At 42.5% G+C, this 19,929-nt stretch overlaps 1 long non-coding RNA gene across 1 annotated transcript in view; it reads right to left on the bottom strand.

Moving 5' to 3' along the window:
- The window catches only part of LOC134548981 (uncharacterized), a 40,184-nt gene that overhangs the window by 3,662 nt on the left and 16,593 nt on the right, over window positions 1-19,929 (bottom strand). The window contains exons 2-3 of the long non-coding RNA XR_010079964.1: window positions 19,036-19,118; window positions 2,298-2,475 (exon numbers count right to left, since the gene is read on the bottom strand). This is a non-coding gene — a long non-coding RNA (uncharacterized LOC134548981). The remainder of the gene's footprint in view (window positions 1-2,297; window positions 2,476-19,035; window positions 19,119-19,929) is intronic.

Here is a 19,929-nt window from a genome sequence, read left to right on the forward strand (position 1 = left end):
TTAGGAAATGAGCTTACATGTTCAAAGTGCAAGGTACATACCTATTATCAGCTTTGATTTAATTATATATTACATTTGGCACACAATTTTGCCTATGTAGCCTGGCATGATAGTTGTTAAGCACTAAGCAATGCCTGTAATGGAACTAGCTGCACTGGCAACTTCATTTTTCTGTCATGTGGATAAGAAAGATTTACAGCTACCAATAAGAATGTCAGATGATTTCTTCTGTCATGCACAGTTTTTTCCCAGCACTGCTTCTCATTCACTGAGAATTCACTGGAGAGAGAAGCCTCTGATGCTGCAGGTTTGTTGGTAGGACCTGGAGCCAAGGGGGACCCATGCTGGAGCATTCTGTGCCTGAAGGGACTGCACCCTGTGGAAAGCACCCATGCTGGAGCACTTCTTGAGGGAGGACTCACGCTGGAGAAGTTCGTGCAGGACTGTCTCTCATGAGAGAAACCCACACTGGAGCAGGGGGAGAGTGTGAGGAGTCGTCCCCCTTAGGAGGAAGGAGCAGCAGAGAACAATGTGTGATGGACCTATCTGCCCACAGAGGCTGAGAACTCCCCACCCCTGGATGAGAAGCTGTGGCTGCCCCATCCCACAAAGTGTTCAGGATCAGGATGGGGCCAGATGGGGCTCTGAGCAGCCTGCTGTAGTGGAAGGTGTCCCAGCCCATGATAGTGGGATTGGAACAAAAGGATCTTTAAGTTCCCTTTCAACTCCCACCATTCTATAATTCTACAACCTCAATCTCTTCTCTCCATTCTCCTGAACTGCTCTTAGGGCAGAGATGGAGAAAAACCAGAAGTAAAACAAAATCTGCAAAGAAGGAAAAGGTGGGGGAAGGTGTTTTTAAAATTTTATGTCTTGTTATCCTACTCTGATTTGATTGGTAGTAAACTAAACTAACTGACTTAAATGAAGTATGTTTTCCCTGTGATGGTAATTGGTGGGTGGTCTCTCCCTGTCCTTATCTCAGTCCATGAAGCTTCCATTGTATTTTCTCTGCCCTGTCCAGCTGAGGAGGGAGTGACACAGTGGCTTTGGGGGGGCATCTGATGTCCAGCTGGGGTCAACCTATCCCTCCATCCCATGGAATCATCTAATGCTTGGGGTTGCAGAGGACTCCAAGGTCATCTTGTTCCAATCCCCTTATCATGGCAGGGACACCAGCCCTCTACCCATCTTTGTGGCTCCCCTCTGGACTCGCTCCAGCAGGTCCATGTCTTTCCTAAGCTGAGGCCCAGCGGTTGCTGAGCTGAAGCACTGCTCCAGTTGGGTTATCCCCAGTGCCAAGCACAGAGGCAGAATCACCACCTCTTCCTGCTGGCCAAACTGCGTTTGATGCAGGCCAGGACAGCTGGGGTTTCATCCATGGTGTTCTCGGGGTGGTTGCTGGAGTGTAGCACCTGGATGTGACACAGCAGACATGTGAAAATTTCCCGTGGGGTGGGAGGTGCATTTTACCATGATGCTGTAAGGAGGCTGAGGCTGCAGCTTCCACCAGGGATAGGTTTCTCCTGAGGCAGCTGGAACAATCATCCCTTCACAGGCAAAGCCTTTTGTCCCAGCAGAAGCTGAATGTAATGAAAATCTGCCAGGAATTACCCATGTGAAGACTATAAATAATTGGGGAAAAAAAAGTGGAAATGGCAGGAATGTAAAAATCTGGCATCTCCCTTCGTGATTTGCACAGCAACACCCGGAGTCCAGCTGATAACATAAAGAAGATCCTTAACTTTGGCTTGCCAGAAACAGAGGCAGGAACCAGCAACCTGAATTATGTGAAGTCCATCAGGTGCTGGCACTGGTAATAAGAAGGGAAATTTCAAATAAATAAGGTGAAATGGGAAGACTTCCTTAGAGCACATGTACAAAACTTCATTATTGTTAAACTAGGGAGCCAAGCACAGCTTTTCATTTTCAGCTCCCTGCAAGATTGATTTGACTCGTATATAGTGAGGGACTTCAGTCTTTTGTAGCCACCTGGAGCAGGGGACCGGCAAAGGCCAAGGTATTTCCCTATCCAGGTGGCCCTCATAAATATCTTGGTGGAATTTATTTTCTTTCATTTACTTTGGCATTGCTTGGGCACTGCTTGATTAAGGGGTGGTGTGTAGGAACTGATATGCCCAGAGATAGACAGCCACATCTGCTAACCATTTGGATTAATTATTACACCTGTACCATAAAACACATGTTAATAAAGGCTTGGTGAACAGGTTCAGGTTGCAGTTTTAAAAAGGCCCAAAGAAAGCACAATGCTAGTCACATACAAGAGCAAGCCAAACCTTTTGCTGATAAGATGCTGCAGGTTACAACCACATCCAAGGAAGAAGCAACATCAGATACACATGAAAAATAAATCACACTCAGGAGGAAAGTGAATATCCTGGCAAGCCATTCCTTTGTAGTCTATTGGCTAGAAGGTGAGCAACAGTACACATTCTTTCTTTGCTTCTTTCTTTGCTGTTAGATGTAGAAGGAAAAAAATCATTAATCACTCTGCAGGATACAGCACTTAAATGGGTAAAGTTGCTGAAGGGGTCTGGTTAGCATCAGCCGATTTTTCATTTCCTTTCAGTGGGGACAGTGTGGTGCTCTGGAATCCCTGGAGCCCGGGAGCATGAATGCAGGTATTGAATTTTCAGGAGGAGACAATTAAGACCAAGCATATGAGATACAATCATATTTAAATTAATTCAGATACCTCAGCTGAAGACCTAAACCCTCTGCCTTCTTCCTTCTTTGGGAGGCATATTTGGGAGGGTTTTGCTGGGCTGGCATTAATCATTAATCATATGAGCCTTGGGTCAGTTATGATGGAACACAATGGAGCTCTGTATTTATTATTTCTTCCCCTGAAAAGGTTTACCATATTCTTTCTGCCTGTGGAAAATCACTTTCCTGAAAAATCTCTGCAAACATCTTTTGCCTGTTTTTTACAGTTCTTTATTCTGAGATGGACTGAAGTGAGAATTGAGTGAATGTGGGCCCTGAGCCTGGTGCCAATTCTTTATTATTTTCCAGATATCTCCTTACCCAGACTGCCTTCCATCGTGATCTGAAGATGAGCTGAAAAAAGAGCACAGGACCACTGTGAGGACACCTCAGCATCATCTCACCTGCAATCCTTCTCACTCTGGGCTTCATCTGTGATTGATGCTGGTGTTTACCTGGTATCTTTGATGGGAAGTAATACCTATCATTGAAAATACCACTAACAAAGGGGCACATTATGGGCTGCTCTGATGTCCAGCACCACTGAGCAATAGTGTGTGGTTAAGGAAATCTTTCCAAAGAGAGGAAGTCAGAGCATGCACCTGTCCCTTAAACTGTTCAAATGATATTTCACTGACAAACCCAAGAGTTCAATACATTTGGTCCTGACCTGTGGCAAATGCCCTAGCTGAACACTTCCCAAGCTGAGTTTGATGCTGAAAGATTGGCAAAATATTCATAACTCAGGCAGAAAAAGCTTTCCACTGGGGAAAGACAACTTCAAAAGGAGGATGGGTCTTTCATGTCATCACAACCCCACCTCCAGACTCCACCAGAATGCCTGCAGCAAGGACAGTTTGTAAGGTGTAACAAGCCTACCTTTGGGAAGGTCCTGCAAAGGCAGTCTGGCCATCCAAAGTGAAGGATGCTCTTTCAAAGAGATTTTTCATTAATCAGGACAAAAAGATTAAGTTCAATGTCTGCCTCGTCTGCCCAAAGAAATATTTGTATGGAAATATGGCAATCTACAAGGGGAAAGGAGTACGGAAATGTGAAATACCTTGGAATATAATTTTAAGAGGTAGCCCATGATAGGGCTGATAAGGCTATTTATCTTGACATGTGTGTTTCAGTCCCCTGCAGCCACAATTTAGGATTTTGTGGTCTTTACCTGTACATGCATATACTTCAACACCATGGAGGATTTGAGTTAAAATTAACATTTCATTTTCTTTATTTTCAAACCATACTTCTGCAGTCTTTTTTCATATTACCATTATATCATTAATGTACACCCTTGTGGTTATTCTGATCATTTGAGTTCTGTCCAGGTAATAGGTGCCACTTTCAGTATATGAACTGCAGTGCATGGAAACTACTGGTACATCAGCCACATTCATTTTCCTGTAATGGAATGATCCTAAGAATGTATTCATTTCAAGCTATTGTTTAGATTTACTATCCAGCTCCACCTTCTGGTAAACTTGAATTAAACGTAACTTCAAGTTTCTTTCTGCTTGTAAATACTGAAAGCAAATCCTTTCCTTTGTAACTATGCTACTGATCAACACTTAAGGATGAGTTATACTGACCTGTATTAACCTTGTCAGCCAGTGAATGTGTACCTCATTTGCCTTTTTTGGGGATACATGAAATAAAAGCACTTTCAGAATAAGCTTTACAGCTTTAAGGGAGATCATCTGCATTCTCAAGTCATGAAACTTTTGATTTGAGACATCTCTTCATGAATAGGTCCCAGACTCCAAAATTACAGAATTGCTTCCTTAGCCCTGTACTGCCATAGTTCTTTTAATCTTAGCTGCTTTTGAAAAAGAATTGACAAATGTGTCTAATGAGATATTCAGTCATTCTCAAAGAGTTTCTCAAAAAAGGTAAGCATGAATGTATTTATACTCAAAACTGAGGATAACTGGGTTGACTTTTAAATGGCCCATTTATGCCTTTGCTTCTTTCCCCTTTTGTAAAATAAATAAAGTAATCAGACAGTTAGATGTCACACACAAGGGACATCCAATACTACTGATTTATGAGGCACCTAGCAGAGCTGCATTCCTGTCTTGGACAGGGCAGGGGATGCTATGAATTTCAAAACCAGTATTTAATTAATCCATTTATCTATCCAAGCTCCTATCTATAGTGTTTGGGTTTTTATCCACACTTCTTGCCTGTGCATTTGCAGTTTTTTTGAATCCTCACCTTTTTTATTTGTATACTTCTAGTATATAACCTGTATCTCTACTAATAAACTAACTAGGGCTCAAGGGTTAGTCAACAACCATCTATAATGTTAACTTTTGGTACACACACTGACACAGCTTCCCCAAACCAGCTAGACCCTCAGGGATGTCCTAGTTTAGGGCAAATTTGTCACCCTAGGACAATGGGCAAAGTCAAGGCACAGTCTAAGGGGCAGCCCAGGCCAGTGAGAATTTTCCACAGGCATTTTGGGCAGTGGTAGGCATACCACTCCCCTTCACCTCTCACTTTATTTTTAAGGATTGACATTGTCCATCGCTCTTATTTTCTGTTCCTGAGAACACAAAAGACTGACAGCCTGGTTCATCTTGTGACTGAGCAGAAGGTGCACCAGGACATACAGCCCTGGCACACACCTTGTACTAACCACAACTGAAATGATGCAGTTTATTTCCCCTTACTCCCCATGAGCAGACCACCTCTGTCTGTGACTATGGCCTACAATGTGCTAAGAAAGGTCTCTTCATTATGCCAGTGTGGAGATTGCAGGTATGCAGAAGGCTGAGGACAGTGTGCATTTTAATTTCTTTTCTCTTGAACCAAATCCTTATCTTCTTCCTGTGTTTCTACTCAAAGAGTGTTCAGCTGCACTACAGCTAATGGAGATTTGCCCGAGTAAGGACTTCACATTTGTCCTCTTACTGAAAAGAACTATCCCATTGTTTCTTGCTTGTGTTACCATAGGGCATAAGATGTCTGTTTTTTCAACCAAAGTCCCATAGGTCTGAGAACAAAAGGAAAACACAGTTCCACCCTTCAAAGTGATCATAAGGCAAGACACAATGGGCAGCTACAGACAGATGAATGAGCACACAGACACAGAGAGACAGCGCTGGTCACTGCGCTGGGCTGCAACCTAACCATTGTACCCGTCGGCATCGCAGAAAGGAAAACAACTGGAAAGAGAACCCAGCCAAGAGAGACATTTGATTCGCAGAGGAATTTGCATCTCAGCACTTGGTGACAGTCCAGCCAGAACAAAAACCGGAACTGTTGCAACACTGAGTGAGAAGGGGCACGGAGCCCCTGCTGGGGACGCTCTCCTGGCGGGCTGGCCCTCACGGGACTTGCACAACCTTCCAGGCGCACTGAACTGGCACATGCCAGCAACCACAAAAACACTTCCCTCACAGCTTTTCCAGCCAGCAAAGCCTGAAAGAGAGTGGTGGAACAGATTTTGTCTCCTATTACAGGGAATGCCTCCAGGAATGAGAGGCAAAAAGGGATAAAATGTGGTCATTAGATCTGAAAATGTAAAGTACAGGCACTATGGTATGGCACCACAGTCTGGCCAAAGATCCAACAGCTTCCAAGGGAATGAGAGATGACGGGTAGTGTAAGAACTGACTGCAGACAGCTAGAAAGGATAGACCAGTTCCAACCCCAGGTGGCACCACAGGCTGGGGACAGAGTGGCTGGGAAGCTGCCCAGAGGAAAAGGACCTGGAGGTGCTGGTGACAGCAGCTGAACATGAGCCAGCTGTGCCCAGGTGGGCAGGAAGGCCAAGGGCACCAGGCCTGGATCAGCAATGGTGTGGCCAGCAGGAGCAGGGCAGGGATTGTCCCTCTGTACTCGGCACTGCTGAGGCCACACCTCGAGTGCTGTGTCCAGCTCTGGACCTTCACTGCTAATGCACTGAGGGGCTGGAGCGAGTCTAGAGAAGGACAATGAAAATGATGGAAGATCTGGAGCACAAGTCCTATGAAGAGTGGCTGAGGGAGCTGGGGTTTAACCTGGAGACAAGGAGGCTCAGAGGAGACCTTATTGCTCTCCACAACTCCCTTAAATGAGGTGGTAGCAAGGTGGGAGTTGGTCTCTGATCCCAGCAACCAGTGACAGGGCAAGGGGAAATGGCTTCAAGCTATGCCAGGTGAGGTTCACACTGGACATCAGGAGGAATTTCTTCACAGAAAGGGTTGTAAACCATCCGAACAGGCTGCCCAGGGAGGTGATGAAATCATCATCATGGAAAGTGCTCAAGGAATGACTGGACATAGCACTTAGTCCTGTGGTTTAGTTGATATGGTGATGATTGCTCAGAAGTAGGACTTGATGACTCTGGAGGTCCTTTTCAACCTTAATGATTCTATGATTGAATGTAGGAGGTACAGAAGAAGCAGGGGAAGGTTGCAAACAATGGCAGTCTGTGAACACAGAAATGCAAACTGACAGAACTGGGATGAGTTTATCTGCGTACATGGAAGCTCAAATCCCCATCACACTGTGCAAAGTGTGTACGAGGTGTGAACAGGATTTATGAGGCACAGGCTCTGCCCAGATGGACTCTGAGTGACCAGGAGAATGGCAATGCTCTCTCAAAGGATTGGAAAGTGAGTTTTAGTCAACTTGAATTCTAGGTATTCATTAACTGTACATAAAGAAGTGTACCTAACACAAATGAGATTTTAAATTGGAAGGGAGAGTGATTTTTCTCCAGCAGTGACATGAATTGCTGACATGGAATGATTTGTGGGGAGGCACTCAATGGATTTTTGCCTTCATCTGACTAGAAATTTGAGGGATTTCTACATTAAAGGAGGTGTTAAAAAGGATCACACTCATAAGGAAACTTGAGTCTGACTGGGCTGTGGCCAGAGGAAAGAAAAGTTACCTCTGAATTCAATTATCTGCAGGGTATCTTTGTCCTGGAGTGTCAAAAGGAGCACAGAATGGTCAGCCAACACCACCACCAGACTGAAATGGCTGGGACATTTCCTCTGCTTTGACAGCTCTTCTTTCCCTTGAGTGGAAGGAGACTGACCCAAAAATACCCTGAAAGATGATGAAAAGGAAACTGCTTGGCTACAGTTTCTCCTTGCCTTTACTGCTTTTTGCAGTCTCTTCCTCTGATTTTTCTTTCCTTTTTTAAAAATTTCAGTCCTGGCAGGCAATACTAAGAGGTTCCAGACAGGCAGGGATGTGTCAGACATGCAGGTGAATCAGAAAATCAGGGTTGCATCTCCTCTGGTTGTTGGCACATGTTTATTTGAGAAATCTAGGTAGAGACCACAATTTTCTTTCTGAGTTTCCAACACTCTTCTTCTCTCAACAAAACAAAACAAAACAAAACAAACAAAACAAAAACAAAAACAAAAACAAAAACAAAAACAAAAAAACCAAAAAACCCCACCAAAAACCACAAAAAAAAACCAAAAAAAAACACCAAAAAACAAAACAAAAAAAAAAAGATGTCCTCTGCAAAGGATTCCCTGTTAACCTCATTTTAATCTACATCACTTTGGAGGTCAGTAGGAGAGCTGTTTTGCTGATCCACAAATTTATTCTCACTGGTAATTCAGTGCCTTGGTTTTTGGCCTATAATGACAAGTACTTCATCTTGCTTTTTATTGCCAGTAGAGTTCAAATGTTCTACATGCTATGTGGAGACCCATTACACTGGGTGCAATTTTTAACTCTTTTCTTCAAGCCTAAATGGAAGTTTCCACGCATCTAATGAGTAACAGGATACAAAAATTATAATTGTGATTAAAAAACCAAAACTTGTAGTCTGCCACAGTATTCTAAGTTTCTTTGTGTTTAGATACTCAGTTCAAAATTGTATGTGCTAGACCTCTTAGTGGTTAGAGAAAACAGTGGGGAGTTGCTAGTCTGGAGCCAGAGAGTGTCTGATTTTCATTGGAAGCTGGAATATCCAAGGCAGGAGTTGGAGAAGCCAAAAGTCCTTCAGAATAATTTTTCTGTTTTGCAAAATAAAAAAAGGAGGATTCAAAAGAAAGCAATGCTGGGACTGATTCCCATAGGAACACACAGCATATTCTGGCGGAATCCTGGGGCTCTTTTCTGCTCCAATTTATATCAGCAGGATAAACACTCTTTATTATTTACCAGCTGCCAAGGACCAGCAGAATCTACAGGAATAATGTTTCAGTAATCTACAATACACCTATTTGTTGGTTACCCTGTCATTTCCCCAGCTCTGTGCTCTCATGATCTCTGTGCATATGATCTGACTGACTCCTTCAGCAGGAGAAATGAGATCCAGCACAATGTCCTGCCTCCTGGCACTTTTCTGTCCTTCTGCAACAGATTTTATAGTACCTGAGATGTGGTCCCTGTAAAGCAGGTAGTTACACCAATGCCTTACACCACTGATCATGTGTTGTATAAGGACAAACTGTACAACAGTGATATAAACCATGGCATATGATATGGCTACACTGGAGTGGCTGCCTCCACAGCTGTAGAATGCTCACCAATTTACCTGTGCTGAAAAAAAAATCAAATCAGTGCCAACCTCACATTCAGGCATGTTCCTAGAAATGCTAACCTTAAGCAGGGCGTTGCCTATTTCCTTAAACCCTGATCCAGATTCAGAGGAAGATCTCACCTCCAGTTCCCGCATCTGCCTCGACACCCATCAGAAATGGCCAGCTAAGATCCCCGGGGCAGCTAGGGGGAATTGCTGTTCTTCAGGACATTTTTCAGGTTACAGAATGGATCTGGGTCAGCACAAAGTCCCATTGCTGCTCCTCTTATTCTCCTTCCTCCAATCTCTTCAGCTGCATAGCAAGGTGTTAGGAACTCAGAGTTGATCCAACTCTGCTCATCTTGCTTTATAGCAAGACTCTGCACAGAAGCCTCTGGGCAACCTCTTAGCAATGTGATTTTACTCTCTTCTCCACCTAGTCCAGAGCTTTGTGTACACAGGGAAGGTACATTGTACAATGCAATAATGTGTATCCTTTAAAGAAAAAAATCTCACAATGGACATTTTTTTTAAAAAGAGAACTGTTTTTACTCCTCACATGTTACTTCATCTACTTGTAATTATTTTACTTTTTGGGATTAAAATATACCATTCTCGGCTGTTTAAAACAATTCTTGAAGTAGGATATTTGTTAAAATTCATTCTGCCAGACACTTTCATCTATACAATGCACTGCTGTGAATAGGTCACTTCCCACAAATGAAAATTATTTGCATGTTATAGACACCAAACACCAGAGTAGACTCAAGGTCTTCTATTATCAGCTCATCATTTTACCCCACACAACCAGAGAATTCCAGAAAATTGTCCCAAAAGGTTTCTCCAGAGGTCATCTTCTCCTTTTCCCTGCCTCACAAAGTATCAACTCCATCTACATCATCCCCAGTAGCTACTTTTCTCTCTGTGCAAACACAGCAGTGAAAAGGAATGACACCTTCCTGTCCTCTGGAGCCAGGAGAGATGGAAACAGGCAACACTTGAAGGTGTTCAGCATTATCAGTGAAAGGAGAAAAACCTTACTCAAAAGCAGGATTTCCTATGCAAAACACAGGAGATCAGAGATTTAGGCAGCTTCATGTTATGACCAGGTCAGTCTGTCTAGCTCCTACTGAAAAACACTCATCTCCTGGGTCCTAGTTCTCGTTTTTGGTTGCTCCAGTCCCAACACCTTGTCACCTACTCCTGTCTTGGGGCTTACCTGATCCCACTGCAGGCTGATTCATACAACTAGCCTCGCTGTAACTCCAGTATTATGGTGTTTAAACACAGTGGGATCAAACTAGCTCAAGAGGGGTGTAAAAGCAACAGCAGGAGCACAAAAGTGGGAAGATGTTTATGGTATGGAGGAGGACGTAGGCCCTCCACAAACACTTTGCCTGACTCTGTGTCCTAGGTTTAGCTGCTGCCTGGAATGGCACCATCAACTCTGTCGTGGTTCTTTAGGTAAAAGGCATATGCTGTCACTGCTGCAAAAACAGCTGCCCCATTGCCAGCTCCTAAGTCTGCTCCTCATCCCACCCTTCCTTGTGCTCCTCCGTGTATCTGTGCACCCTCACAGGCAGCCAGGCAAAGAACCCAGGGCTAATAGTTGATGGGGTATGAGGAAAAGGACAAGGCAGTTCCTGCTCTGTAGGGATGAAGTGGGGCTGGCCCAATGCCTGCTTGTAAAGTGAGTGCAGAAACCATGCCCCAGGCCTGCTGGAAGGGCACCTGCAGCAGAGCCATGTGCACCTGACACACCTGCCAGGGCAGCCACCAGCCCCCATGGGCACTCCGATGATTAGACAGCTTCCTTTCCACTGAACTCTGCCTGTTTTGCCCCACCATTAGTATGCCTCTTTAAGTATTTTTAATATGAGATTTTAATGAGGAGCGTCACAAAAATGTTTTGTTAGCCAGCACCAGGGGAAAAATCCATCTATTTTATCTTCAGTATGGCACTGACCCTCCTATCACCTCTGGCTGATGTTCTAGCTAACTGCCCAGATGTGCTGGCCAAGCAGCACCTCATGATTTAAAAATTCACCTAAAAAGAGGCAAAGAATGGAGGGGAAAAAGCCAGAAGTTGATATACTAAAGTCATCATTGTCTGCCATGTTTGGGGATTTCATGGGAGGTATTTTTGGAGGCAAACTGACCAGGGATCAGGAGCTCAGTATCAGGTATTTTGTCTCTGTTAATTCCATGTTAAGGGAATGGCATTGGGAGGGTCCATATGGAATAATGCCAGTCCCCCACTGCTCACCTGTCTCAGATGTCTTCCACTGCAAATACACCAACTGTACTTGCACTGTGTTTTCTCAGCACTCCCACTGCTTCTGCCTGCAGTTGGGTGCTGTGGCATCCTAGAGCCACAGTATGACAGCACGTGTCCAAGATGTGATGTCTCTCAACATCAATTGCTGTCCTTGTTGTTATCATCATCTGCAGGCTAATTTTGCAACACTGACAAGACCAGAGCTATTTCCCATGGTGGCTCCAACCCACACTGTGTACTCTAGCACCGTCACCTGTTTGTGCTCCAGGGAACGGGATCATTGGGGAAAATTTTACAGCGGCTATAACATCTTGGTACCTGCAGTGACTTTTCATCTACTGCCATCTCATCTGTACAGCACAGAGCCCTAAAGGAACTTCTGGCAGTAGGAGGTGGGGGAAGGGTGAGCAGCTGCAAACTTCCACTGGTAGCAGAAACTGAACTCCCCAGCCATTTCTGTTCACAGGCTGTGATGTGAAAAAGCTTGGTGCAAACAAAAACATGGCAGAGGAATGCTGTGTTCACAGAAAAACACATTTTTCTCTGCTTCTGTGAAGGCGCCGTGGCCTGGAAGACGAAATGGTGCTGCTGAGTGAAGACTGCCTGCCTGAGCCACAGTCTAACCAAGCACTCTGCTTGGATTTGGATTTTCCTCGAACCACAACCCTGCATGAATTCTAAATTATCCAGAGAAAGGAAAAGCATAAATGAGGTGTTTGTGGTGAGATAGACTCCACTTAAATGCCGAAGAACTGAAGAATGCTTAAGAACCGAAATGACAAGGAGTTTTCTGCGGGGCTGGTGAAGAGAAGCCTCTTGGGGCAAGGATGAGGAGGTCAGGGTGATCCGGGAAGGAGGCTGGGCAGGATGCTCAGACAAGCAGGAGGGACAAACAGCCAGTGCTGCTGTCAGTGCCTTGGAGAGGGGCAGATGAGCCATGGCCCCGAGCTGGGGCAGATGGGGCTGTTATGTGGGAGGGTGTCCTTGGTACTGCTCTGCCGGGCAAGTCAGTGTCAGCCCCCTCGACCTGCAGGCAGGAGTTCTGTCAGCCAAATAAACACAAACCTTCTCTGACTAAGTACACAGAAACTCTAGTCTCTGCTGGAAATTACTTTCTGCAGTCCTGGGGCCCCTCTCAAAAGCCAAGTCAGCATTTTATCCCCGTCTGGGTACCAGAACTACAGTTCAAATTGCACTGTCACTTGTTGAAGGTGTCTAGCAGAACTCTTTGCTATTTTGTTATTTTGTTAGGGAATTAATTTTATTGCAGTGGAATTGTTTCACAAGTCTGCGACAATTTCATGTAAGTTTTGCTTCAGAGATAAAGCTGGAGGAGATAGCAGTCCTTCACTACCAAAAGACCAGGTTCCCCTGAATGAAGCCTTGGGCTGTGACCTTGAATCTATTTTCTGTAATGTTTTTCTTTACAGTGTATATGTCAATATTTTTAAAAGGTCATGTAAAAATGAAATGGTTTTATCTAAAGGAGATTAGCATTTTCTAGCATATTATTTCACAAGAATATCTACATTTCACAGGCAGAGGAGTGAATCCTGACTTACTGAATTTCTACATTAAAAAATATTACAGATACTGCATCTTCCACATGTCCCAAAGCTATTATCTGCATGAGCCAAAACTCTATTTTCTCATACTTTTTACTAGGGCAATTGTGTAATTCTCTGCAGGAATACACTTAGTAGAAGCAGTAATTCAGGAGTGCAACAATCTTCCTAGGGAAGGTGTCTGAATCTCCCGAAATGTTTGACCTCCCTACAGCCTGCAAAAACGCTAATGACTCTAATGCCTCTCGCACTCTGTGCCTAATGACAGCCGCTTGTGTTGCCAATTAGATGAGATTAGGGGAGAGCTGTCTTGTGCATACTGTACATGACAGCCTATTCCTAGAGCCATATATTGCCTCTAAATTGGCTAATGCTGAATTCAGGATGGAAATGGAAAGTTATTTGTGGGAGGCTTGTCCTCAGTCCCCAGCTGGGTGTGAGAATTTGTACTTAGTGCTGATGGTATGGTTATGCTGCATTGCTGATGGATGTAAAAGAGAGCTGCCAAATAGAGACTCCAGAGCCATTTCCTAAATAGCAGCGATAAAAATTACTGGTAGAGCCTAAATCTGCACTGTTTTCCTATTTTCTAGGCAACTTAGAGGTGCCTAGGGAAGCAAGGACATAATTTGCCCTCAGAGTACCATTATGTGAGTTTTTGTACACTAAGCTTTTTCATGCCCACCTCACAAGAAGGAAGACTGAAAGGGAAAACCTGGCAGGAGAGCGAGAAAGAAGAAAGTGGAGAAAGAAGGCAAACAGCGGAGCAGGCTCCCCAGGAGCGGATAATGCGAGAGCGCCGTCGCCTCAGACCGCACCGGATCGCTGCGTGCTCAGAGGTGTCCTGTGAGCCCAGGAAAAACCTCTACTAGAGTAATCAAACCCAATCCCCACGAATTCCACTCCCTTTCTGGAGCCTAGGTGGGTACTGGGTTTAGAACACAAATTTTGGAATAATGTACCATCTTCTGGTTTGCCTAATCTATTTTAAACGTGACACTGAATCCTTGTCAGTCAGAAATTTCTATTGAAAATTTGCGCTGCACAAAAAATAACTCTTTTTTAGAAGCAGAATTTCCTTTAAAAGCATTTTTTTCCTGCTGTCTGACCAAATATTTCAAACCAAATGTTTCAAACAAAAATATTTCAAACCCCTGGAATATGAGTTACAACAGAGTGGATTCTATTTAAAATGTTGTTGATATTTATGTTGTTCAACCTTTCTCTTTTTTCTTGATGTGTATTTTTTCTTCAGTATTTCTTTCGTTTCAAATTCTTCATAGCACTGGAAAATTTACAAGAAAAAAATCTGCAGTATAGCTGCTCTTTTTCAAAACTGGTGAATTTGCATGTTAGCGGTTTCAGTTTTAAATTATTTTCCTCCATAAACCATTTTTTTCTAATTTTACATAGTCCTAAAAAGTCATATGAATCAAAATTAGAAATTAAAAAGTGAAATAAAAGCATTGATATTCTCAATGCTGTTTGCTTTCAGTGATCTAAATTAAAAACAGCAATAAAAATTTCTTTGGGAGAAATAGAAGAAGGTGTACAAACATTAAAAACTGTAAAATATTCTGCTGTTGTTCACCTGAAGGAGAAGCAATTTTGTACTTGGGACTTTTATGTGAAATAGTTTTGCTGTTTGTGTAACGGCTTTAATCCATGCATAAGTTTTTTGCAGTAAAAAAACCAAACCAAAACAAAAAAGGTACATTCAAAGCTACTGGGATTTTCTCCAGCGCGGGTAGAAATTGTCCTTCCTGATGCTTACGGCAGATAGACTTTTTTTATTGTACAAACGGAAAACACATCTACCCTCCACACACACTCACTTCTTTAATAAGAGAGTATTTTTAAAAGAGGAATGTACATAATAATGTTAGGAGTGTTTAAGAATTAAATCTCCTTCAGTTTTATTTTCACATATGCTAGAGTGGCAATGTCACATCACAGACAGGTCATATTAAAAAAAAAAAAGGAATATATATCTGCTAGCACGTTCTCATTTGTATTTTTTTTATTTACACACTCTCTAACAGAGTTTTGTGCTTGGCAATCCAATCTAGCTTTAACTTGCACCCCCCAGAAACTATATTTGTCTACAGCCTGTCCTCCTTGTTAGTCACAAGGAAGAATTTGTTTTCAGGCAATTTTTAGATCCCCTCTGCCCTCCTGTTGCAATTCAATTATATCCTATCAGGAGGTTCTGACTGACATTCCCAACATTGGACTCCTCTACTGGGGAAAATCTCGGGCTCTATATTTCTTCTTCTTTATCTTCAGCTAGATAAAAATTAAAATTGCTTCAAAGACTGCAAGATATATTTCTCTCCTTTAACTTCTTAATTCTGGTTTATCCCATCATGTTAAGATCAAGAACATGTTGATTACAATCTCAAGATTATAGAGAGCGCGATACAATAAATAAACTAGAGAATATTAATCCCTTCATCCTTACTTTCATGACATCTTTACTAAATTTCATGCTTATCATCCTGCAACATGAAGCTATTATTGAGAAATGTTTATCTTTTACTCATTCTGTTTTCCTTGTATCCACACTCGACTTTTTGCCTATTTCCTGTTTTTTTCTCTTTCCAGCTATTAGGCTGACAATGTTGTACAGGACCTTCACGTGGAGACAGCTTGTGCCATCTATAGCTGGGAATCTCCAGACACTTCCTTGTTAAGTTTCACTGGTTTAGAGGAATAACTTTAGTTGATATTTCCAGCTGTGTAGACTGGAAATTCATATCATAACCACAGTTACAATCTCCGTTTTAATAATTAATTAAGCAACCTGCTTCTATTTTATCCCCAAAGCTCCCAGGAATATTTTTCAAAGCGCAACGTTCAGATTTGTTTCCTGTGGTATACTGCACCAGAAATAAACATGACCTGCCATCATAATCTCTCTTGTTTATCTCCTGTGTCATGATTTATGGAGAACTGGGAAATGAAGGTTGAAGAAAACAATATTTCTTTTGGAGGACTCCTTTGCCTCCCCACCCCACAGCTGTGAGATCCTGGGGAAAGTCACACAGCAGATCAGATGCTGGTTCATCTGCAGCCAGTAACAGAATATTTTGGGCAAGTGTATATCCCACCAGGTCAGCTGCTAATATTTCGCTCTTGCTTTTCAGCAAGCAGGCAGGCATGAGATACTCTGACTAAGACCCAACTTGCACATTCCAACTAAAGCTTAATTTGGCCACATTGCAACATCTGTGTTGTGCTGAATCCAGTATCTCTCTGTGCTACCAGGGTCAAACTCATCTATCATCACAGGCAGCAGTTTAGAAGATGGCAACTGCTGCTGCCTCTGTTCCAAACTTACTGTCAAAAAGAAAAGAAAAAAAGGACTAATTCACATTTTAAAAGGTGTTCAGTAGATGAGGCTACCCGTCTAGGCAGAATCAGAGTAAGTTTCTCCCCAGATATTTCTCCCACACAAGAGGTGCATGCCCTTGAAATTTAATAAAGAGTGCAAATGACACTCCATAATTTTCATCCCAAGCACTGACTGAAAGGTGACATTACACAATAAGAGTAAATCTCCTGCTCTGCTTATACCAGCCAAGAACCCAGAGACATTTCATCCATAACTCCCAAACCAAAATAGCAATTGGTGAAATACAAACTGCATGCTGTTGTTAAAAACAAGTGTGAGTATTGTAGTTAATGCTTGGCAGCAAGCCGGGGAGCCAAAGTTCACCAGAGGGGCCCTGCTGGGGATTCCTGGAGGCACTGCATAAATCTCTGCTCCACTCCCTGTCACTGACACGCTGTGTATGGGAGCACCCCAAAAAATATGCCCCAGGCTCCCGGCAGCAAACGCCAAGCACACGTCACAGCCCAGAATAAATAGCATGGATGCACATGGCCCCTGTGTGGGGGCAAGGGGCAGCTCTTCATGTGATGCAACAGATAATCAGTCCTGCCTTTGATGCAGTAGATGATCCTGATCAGATAATTGTTAACCAACTATTAAGATTAATTTAGCTCTTACTGGGGTTTTATGTCTGATAATTGTGACCTGATCCTTTCCGTCCTCACTGGCTCAGCAACCACCATGAATCTTCCCCTAGGTATTTGGTTTCTGACAACATTTTCAACAACTCAGAGTCCCATCTTTTAGGGAATCATTCAGTCTTATTTTGAAGGTTCAGAGGAATGTAGAATTTACCTTCTCTATCCCAAAGCTAAATACATCCACTTAAAAAAACCTTATTGAAAAGCTGTACCTTATATTAGATTTGAATGGTTTGACAGTCAAATCTTGTTATACCTTCGTCTGCTGGACCGATGAGCCCCGTAATATCAGATATCTCCTCTTCACATAAGTAATTATAGAACATGATTGAATTGTTTCTTAAGCTCTTTTACAAGTGAAACAAACAGATCCCCTCTAATCTCTCATAGTAAGCATGTTTTCCAGGCCACAATCCACCCTGGCAAGAATCAAGAGGCAGCTGAACCAAGAGAACCTACACCCGTCCTCATCTCCTTAAGATCTGATCCCTAAAACGTTAACATGAATATTTACAAACTAGAAAGTGCTTAGGTATGTAACTAGATGCATTCTACTTTCATACCTTTTATTCAGTTCACAGAAACATTCACTCTGTTGACGACAAGCGCTCCCATTAAATATAGAATGTTCTTACACCTATTCAAATACACAGACTACCTATAAATGCAAAACTAAGCAGAACTCAGAATATTTATCCAATAGAAAATTCTCACATTTCACCTTCTTATTTCATCCGAGCTTAAAACCTGAAATGTTAGCATTTGTTAGAGAGAAGATGACATTTTTACACAAAATGACAGAACATTGCATTTTCATATCCTTCAGTGCAGACATTTCAGATCACCGCTTCCCAAATGAAAGCACTTCCACATGGATCAATGCTGTTGTGATTCTACATTCCCCCATCGTGATAAATTGCCTGGCAGGGACTGAACATTGGTAGCCTAATGAACATGCTCAATGCTCTTTGAAACCCTGCTCCCTCTCCTCATTTGGCTCATGCCCTCAGGGCCAGGGAGGAACAGGGCAGCAAGAAACCTGTGGGGTACTCTGTGAAATGGGGACTTTCTGGGAGCTTAGCTCTGGGAAAAGGTTATCAGGCTAAGTTATAACACTGGCATTGAGCCTCACGCTGTACCAAGCTGCTCTGAAGTATTTTAGGTAAACAGAGCATAGATGAACTGTCTGATCCAGGCTGAAGGATGAGTGAAGAATTCCATACTTACAGGGCGCTCTGCAGAAACTCCTGCTGGCTGCTTTTCACACAGATATGTTTGGACACAGACACTGCAGAAAGTGTCTACGTGCATTTTGTACATAGAAATAGAACTGCCATGTAAACAACATAAATACAAATCAAAACACACAAACACACCGTGACACACAGTCAGCATAGCCAAAAATCAGATGGCCCAGCCCAAATACAAGCCCAAAATACCCCCACTATTAGAAGAGATGAGTCTTAGGAGCAGATGACTTCCTTGCTTTGAGGTTCTCTCTACTCACTATGAAGTACTTAAACGTCTGATATAGACTAGAAACTAAGCTTCAATATGGCTAAAATTACACATTATACACACCAACATGAGGCAAAAACACATAAACATTTAGCTAACCTATGGATGCATGCAAGCACAAAGCATGAATATATGAAATTGTTATTACAAGCACATACCCAGTTATTTACTCGGCAAACAGAAACAGAAGTCCTTTTTACCAGCTCCCAAAATTTAATTCATGTCCTGCTTATCTTCTTCATGCCTCTTCTTAAACTGATCACTGCAGAATCAGAAATCTACTTTTACAGTGAAAACGTTGCTTTTCTGTCATCAAAGCTGTAAAGATCAGATTGAAAACATGAATCCGACAGACTAAGAAAATAAAGGGGAAAGTGGTCAAAAGAAACAAAAATCTATCAGTTTCTCAAAACTTTTGAGTTACTTACTCAGTCTTGCTCTGTTATTTTTAACACTGTTGGCAGCACTGCAACAAGCCCATGAACATTAAAAGCACATTCACAAGGAAAACCTAAAAACATAAATACAAGTAGATATTACTGGCACGGATTCAACGTATGTGTGCAGATCTTACCACCCCTGTGCAAATGTAGATGTACAAACTCCACGGATGAGGGCACATTCTGCAAAAGTATGCATGTGCAACACCTGCAAATACTCAACAGGCATCCTGCACAATAGTCACACCACCACAGTTATGCACACACAAACCCTGCAAGCCCGCACGCCTGCAATTTTAGAGGCACAAAACAGGCTGACTTTCTGAGTAGAAGCAGCAAAAATATTTTCATTTGTAATCGATACTTTGAAAGTAAATGAAAAATTTTGTTCGGGTTCAAATTAAAATGTCAATTTTTTGGCTAGGAAAATAAATGAAACGCTTTTACGTCAAAATAACAATTTAAAATGACAGATACACTTCGGTTTCAATTTAAATTGTTGTTTTGTTTTGGAAAAAAAAATATTTAACGCAGAATGAAAACAAAAATGAGCATTGTGTTTTAACAGGCCGACCCAAGACAAAAATATGGTTTGGAGAAAATGAAAACCGACTGGAGAAATTGTAATGAAAATTTTTTCATTCAAGTTTTCTCTTGGGACCCTTTATTTTTTAGACAGTGGTAATACACACATATAACTCAGTTCTTATGGTACATACGCATGTGATCCATAGGAATATTTCATGAAGACACGCTCCAAGCCCTTTACACATGCACAGGCACTCATGGGCACTTTGTGTTTGTGCTTTTGGCATGTGTGTAAGCATCAAACACACCTTAGCCTGCACTGGACACACACATGTGGTCTCTGTTAAGAAACCC

Source organism: Prinia subflava, chromosome 3 (genome assembly GCF_021018805.1).
Source record: "Prinia subflava isolate CZ2003 ecotype Zambia chromosome 3, Cam_Psub_1.2, whole genome shotgun sequence".
NCBI lineage: Eukaryota > Metazoa > Chordata > Aves > Passeriformes > Cisticolidae > Prinia > Prinia subflava.